The following is a 6,924-nucleotide window of genomic DNA, read 5'->3' on the forward strand; positions in this document are numbered from 1 at the left end:
GGTAAGCCGAAGGGTGAAGGTAGGAAGGTGCCAGATCTTGTGGGGGAAGATGCAGAGAGTTAGTACACAGCTTAAAAGTAAAGCCATTGGGAGTTCCTGTCGTGGTGCATCGGAAACGAATCTGAGTAGTATCCATGCGGATGCAGGTTCAGTCCCCGGTCTCACTCAGTGGGTCCAGGATCCGGTGTTGCCATGAGCTGTGGTGTAGGTCGAAGACATGGCTCAGATCCCAAGTTGCTGTGGCGATGGTATAGGCCAGCAGCTGCAGCTCTGATTTGTCCCCTAGCCTGGGAACTTCCACATGACTCGGGTGTGGCCCTAAAAAGCAAAAAAAAAAAAAAAAAAAAAGTAGGAGTTCCCGTCGTGGCGCAGTGGTTAACGAATCCGACTAGGAACCATGAGGTTGCAGGTTCGGTCCCTGCCCTTGCACAGTGGGTTAACGATCCGGCGTTGCCGTGAGCTGTGGTGTAGGTTGCAGACGCGGCTCGGATCCCGCGTTGCTGTGGCTCTGGCGTAGGCCGGTGGCTACAGCTCCGATTCGACCCCTAGCCTGGGAACGTCCATATGCCGCGGGAGCGGCCCAAGAAATAGCAACAATAACAACAACAAAAAGTAAAGCTATCATGTTCTATCACGAGTGGATACAGAACATTGTAAATCGACCATAATAAAAAAAATTTTTTAAGTAAAGCTAAATATAAGTCAAAAATTCTGGGCTTAAACTCATTTCCCTGGTGGCCTAGTGGTTAAGGATCTGGCATTGTCACTGCTGTGGCTGGGGCACTGCTGTAGCATGGGTTCGATCCCTGGTCCTGGAATTCCCACGTGCTGTGGGCACAGCCAAAAACCCCCAAGAAACACACACACACACAAAATCAGGACTTAAATTCAAAACCGCAAATTTACAGTATCCTAAAAGATTTTTTCATGTTTCTGTTAGATAACTGTCTGCAAACAAATCTTCCCTTGATAAGAAGTTTAAACATAATTATGTCTAGTATATTACATGCATATTTCATTGCTTTGTTAAATTCTTAAAACAACATAGTTCTTGAAAGTATAATTAACCTCTTTAGAACATCACCTCACAACAGAATGAATGAACCATAAACTTCAGATATTCTTTCTAAATATCCCTTAGTCTGTAACATCTGCAGTGACAGCACATGATGCTATGTGATAATGGCCTAAGGGAGTGATGGAAAGCTAGTTTCATCCCCAGAGTCTCCTATGCACCTGAGCCTTATGCTTGTGCTCCTTGCTCCTCATGCTCCGGAGGTCATGGACTTTGGGATCTGGCCATCAGCATAGTGACCCTTGGCATATTGAGATGCTCAGAAACTGGCGCAACCCCAGAAAGACCCTTTTTTGGTTTTGCTTTTTAGGGCTGCACCCCCAGCATATGGAAGTTCCCCAAGCTAGGGGTTGAATCAGCTGCCAGCCTATACCATAGACACAGCAATGCCAGACCCAAGCCACGTCTGCGACCTACACCACAGCTCAAAGCAATGCCAGATCCTTAACTCACTGAGTGGAGACAGGGATTGAATCTGCATCCTCATGGATACTAGTCAGGTTCTTAGCCCTCGGAGCCACAACGGGAACTCCCAACAAGACACTTCTGAGAAGGCCTCCCAGCACGGGGCTTGCACTCGGCTCCCAGGAGTGACTGTGGGGGGGCCCTGGCCTCCTTCCCCTGCCCCTGCCAGACCTGCTGGAAAGAAATGTGGGCTTCTGGTCAGAGAGCCCCTGTTCCAATCCCAGCCACGTGCTGGACAAATGACTTCAGGAACCCCTGTTGTCTCAGCTGTAGCAACTTCATCACCCCTACCTCTCCAGAGACTGCTGCAGATGAAGGGAAGGTCACAGGTGGCTGCACCTAGATGGGGGGGCACCGGAAGTGCAGGCTCCTGCCCTTTCCTGGTGACCCCCGGGGCTGCCACTGGACCTGGCTGCTCTGTCTTCCCCTGGACTCCAGTTCAATCGCAGAATTGATGTTATCAGCAAGTCATCCGGACTGAATAAGGGCCTGCCTCTTGATTTATGGTGACACTTTTAATTTGAGATGCTTGTAGACACAATCAGGCTTGGCAACAAGAACAGTGCCCATTCAGTAGTTTGTGGCTGGAACACTTTAACCATCCATAGCCTGCACCTTCAGGGCCTTTCATTACCAATGGGGGTGCAGGGCCGCAAGTGGTGGCCTGGCCCTGGGGCCATGGCCTCTTCCACTCCCACAACCCCTCCCCACCCCCTCGACCTGCAGGGAGGAGGGCATTTCCTGTTTTGTTGTTGTTGTTGTTTTTCCTTTTAGGGCTACAGGTGTGGCATATATAAGTTCCCAGGCTAGGGGTAGAATTGGAGCTGCAGCTACCAGGCTACCCCACAGCAACGCGGGATCCGAGCCATATCTGCGACCTACACCACAGCTCACAGCAACACCGGATCCTTAACCCACTGAGCGAGGCCAGGGATCAAACACGCATCCTCATAGTTACTAGTCTAGTATGCAACCCGCTGAGTCACAATGGGAACTCCATCAATAAATATTTTAAATGAATGACTTCCAGGCAGGGAGAAAAGCTGGAGCAAATCCAGGAGCAGCTGCAACCTTCAGAAGCCTGAAGCTGGAACAGGGGTGGCGGGGGTAGACCGCCCCCGGGGTTGGTGATGGGTCCGGGATGAGCACTGAAACCTCCCTGCACTGGAACTGTGCTATCTGCAAAATGGGAGAGGACGCAGCAAACTCAATGTCTTGGGAAAGCAGTGGGTCTGTGATCTTCCGAGAGGCTAGGAAAAAGGCAAAGGCGGGTTGGCTTCCTCCGCTACAACTGCCTCTCCGCCCAGGGAAGCCCGGGAGATCCGAATGTCGAAAAACTCTGAAAAAGCAAATCGCGTCTTTAAACGCAAGCTGGAGATTTGGGTGGAGGATCCTAAATGACAACCGCCCCCAGGGATGAGCGAGGAGGGCGGGCCAGGCTTTGTTCGGGGAGGAGGAGCTGAGGGCTCAGGAAGCCGAGCGTCACGTAGCCGCCAGAGCGCCCCTCCCCGCCCCCCCCAATCCCGCGGGACCGGCGCTCCGCGAAGGGGAACCGGTGGCTGGGGTACGTTTGGTGGGGCCCGGGAGGGCGACCCAGGACGCACAGCGGTGCGCAAGTCCTTCCCGTCCAGCGTCCCGCTAGGGCAGCGCAGGCCCAAGCCGCCGCTCGGAGCCGGGCGCCGGGCCTCCGCAGCACCGGCAGCTCGGTGCGGGCGCGTGCCCGGGTCCATTCCCCCCCACCCTCCCGCCGCCGGTACGTCCGCGCCGCCGGCGCGCGCCCGGGCCGAGCGTACAAAGGAGGGCCTGTCCCCGGCGCCCTGGCGCCCCGCTGCCCGCGTGCCAGCCGCGGCCCCGCCTGCGAGCCGCTCCAGGCTTTTAGGCTCCCCCGACGCCTGCCCAGGAGCTGCCCTTCATTTATTTATTTTGGTGGAGGAAGGCGGGGTCATCTATCTTAGAGCAGAAAATCTTTCCAGGAAGTTTGTACCTATTAATATTTCAGTTCCTGGCAGCTGCTTTAAATGCCTAGCGATGGGGGGAAGGGCCAAGTTCAATGTCGCGAGACAGTTTGATGCTGCGCACTGCCGACTGTTCTCGGCAAGGCTGGGGCGGTGGGGATGAGGGGCAGCCCAGGTGCCCCCAGATACGTCCCTCTCCGTGGGAGGCAAGAGCTGCCCGGACCCCCGTGGGGCGCAGGAAAGACAGCGGCGGGCGCCCTCGGGAGCGTCGCGCTCCAGGGCTGGGGATGAGGGGGAAGAGGCGGACCCCGAGGTTACCACCTGAGCGAGGGCGCCAGCCCCGGGTTCCCGGAGTGCGGGCGGCAGAGCGAGCGAGGAGGGCCGCTCGGCCGGCAGAGGTCGACGCGGACCCGGCGCTGGCGGGGAGGGAGGGAAGGCGGCGCTGGGAGCACCGCGGCCTGGAGAGCGCATCCCCGCGAGCGGGTGGGCCGCGCGCCGAGTCCCTGCAGTCTCCGCTGCCGGGGCGCCCGCGAACGCGACAGGGAGGCCCAGAAGCCCTGACGAGGTCCGGACGCCCGATGTGACCTTGGTCCAGCCACACGATGAGAGGGCACTGCGGCCGAAACTTGACCCTTTAAAGCTCAGGTACTCCTCTCAACCACTCTGCAAGGTTATCGTTATCTCCAGTCAATAGAAAATGGAGCTCCGAGAAGTTAACCTGCTCGAGGTTACAGTGGTTAACCTATAGCGAGGTCCCCGATGTTTGACAGATTTTGCGAGAAGGCGTCCCTTGGAAGCAAATACGACGCGGTCCTTCCTATAGTACCGCCTCCAGAATCGTCCCATAAAGGGAACCACGGGAACGCGTGTAACTCTAGACCACAGCACCAGGACTTCCCAGCCTGTCATAGTTATTAGTCCCCTTCCTTGACCGCAGATGTGCCCGCTTAGGCTTCCTAGCCAATCACACACCTTGAACATTAATCCTTTTGGGAAAAAAAAAAAAAAGTTTTTTGACATCCCTCAGGGACGCACGTAGATAAAGAGATTTGAAGCGGTTGACAGCCTCCTCTGGAGTGTGGCTCCTGACCAGGGTACTTCAGATGCTTTACTAACGTCTCTAGGGTGAAAACCGAAGCTGTCACACACAGCAACATTGCTGCCTTGTCCTTAGCGCTGCAAAGTCAGTCGGAGACGCTATGGCAGCCTTCCTGCTCAACGTTATCAACCCCGCTTTGCTCAGGGACCCTGTCTAGCTCTGCACCGAGGTCACTCACCGCAGGCCCAAACTTGGAAACACTTGGGCAAAGGGAAGTTTGTCTCTGCGCCCTCTCACTTAGTCTCCAGGTTCCCCTCCCTCTTCCACACTCTCATCTCCCCCGCCCCAACTGTTTTTCCCCCAAGTGGCCAGAACCCCACTGGCCTGTGGACCAGAGGGGAAGATGTGACAGACTCAGACGTTGAAGTAGCACTTGCAGACTAGAAAGCCTTATCTAACGGAGTCTCCTAGGAAAAGTACTCAGGAAACCCCCTGATGGAGCGTGTGGAGCACAGACTGCTGCATCTGTCTGGCTGGGATGCCAAGCTTGGTGATCCTGTGGAGGAATTTCAGCCCTCTGCTGGCTGCAGTCAGCTAGGGGGGCTTTTTGGAGGCTTAAGTCTTTAAGCACATTGGCCTCCTGTGAGCTTTCTCCCCCAGCCTTGGGCCATACCCCAAGCACCCTGCTTCTGTTTGCATTCCCAACACTGAGGGGTTTTTTTTTGGGGGGGGGGCATGCTGTCTGTGAAACAGAAACCCTCTCCCCGGCTTGGGTGGGCCAGCCCTGCCAGCTGCCTTCACTTTTGGCTGCAGAAAGCCTGCCAGGCTGCAGTGTGCAAGGGCCTGGAACAATGACTGGTAGTATCAGCTATTTTAATGCAGAGTTAGGCACAGAATCCTTGCTAAAAATAAATACAAAGGAAAACCCCAAAGTAGCTAAGCCTATTTTAATACCTTTTATTTTTCTTGTTCCTGGTTCTTTTGTCTTTGCTTGCAACTTGGGAGCTGCTTGTCACACAGGGCCCACCCTGAGTGTTGGAGTGTTGTTAGCCGCCCCCCACCTCCCCGCCAACCCCCCACCCCTATGTCCTGTGGAAATACAGCCCACTCTTGATCTTTGGCATGAACAGTCAGAGGAACTAGAAGGAAGAAGAGGACCCAACAGCCATTTCTTTGAATGCAACTTATATTATTAAATAGAATGATGGCGCCACTTCTGAGACGTGATTAACTACAAAGGAGCTTAAGAGTGATGAGCCCTCATCCCGCTGCCCCTCCCCCATCCCTCAAGGCCACACTGGAGGGAATGGGTGTTTGCAAGGCACCTAAGAAATGGCTAGTGGTTGGTGCCCTCTTGTAGGAGGGAACAAATCCGAGCGCCTTTGGGCTCCTGGGAGCATCACTGCTTACCTTTTGAGAAGGGGAGGGGGGTGACAGACACCTTTGAGGGTGTCTACTGTTAAATTACTTAAACAGGCCATCAGACTGATTGTGGCTTTTAATGTATGGGGGCTACTTAGAGAGACCAATATCTAAGCCTGTAAATGCCTCAAGGTTATGAAATCAGAATGATAAAGACAGCACATCATAAACAGCCCACTAGGCTGTAAGCTACAGCCAAGCAAATAATTTCCTTTCTTCACTTCCACAAAGAAGTCTAAGTCTTTCCCCAGCTCATGGAGGAGTGCTCCTAATCATCCCCGGTTTACTGATGTTTCAAATGGGTTTGTGCTTAAATAAACTTAGAATTTTTAATATGCCTCAGTCAATTTTATTTATTTATTTATTTATTTATTTATTTATTTATTTATTTGTCTTTTCTAGGGCTGTACCCGCAGTACATGGAGGTTCCCAGGCTAGGGGTCTAATCGGAGCTATGGCTGCCGTCCTACACCACAGCCACAACAACTGGGGATCTGAGCCGTGTCTGCGACCTACACCACAGCTCACAGCAATGCCAGATCCTTAACCCATTCAGCAAGGCCAGGGATCGAACCTGCAAACTCATGGTTCCTAGTCAGATTCAGTTCCCCTGTGCCACAGTAGAAACTCCCATTAATATGCCTCAGTTGATTTTAAACACTGCCTGGGCTGGGATCAATGATCCCTCTTTTCTTTTTTCTTCCTTTTTTAGGGCCAGATCCAAGCCTCCTCATCTGTGACCCACGCCACAGCTCATGGCAGCACTGGATCCTTAACCCACTGAGCCAGGCCAGGGATCAAACCTGCTTCCTCACAGATACTAGTGAGATTCATTTCTGCTAAGCCTCAATGAGTTTTTAGTGACTCTTTTTTTTTTTTTTCCTTCAGAATACTGGGCACACTTTCCTCTTTCTTTATATGTCTTGTAATTTTTTCTTTTTTTGTCTTTTCATCTTTTGAGGGCTGCA

This window comes from Sus scrofa, chromosome 10 (assembly GCF_000003025.6).
Source record: "Sus scrofa isolate TJ Tabasco breed Duroc chromosome 10, Sscrofa11.1, whole genome shotgun sequence".
NCBI classification, from domain to species: Eukaryota; Metazoa; Chordata; class Mammalia; order Artiodactyla; family Suidae; genus Sus; species Sus scrofa.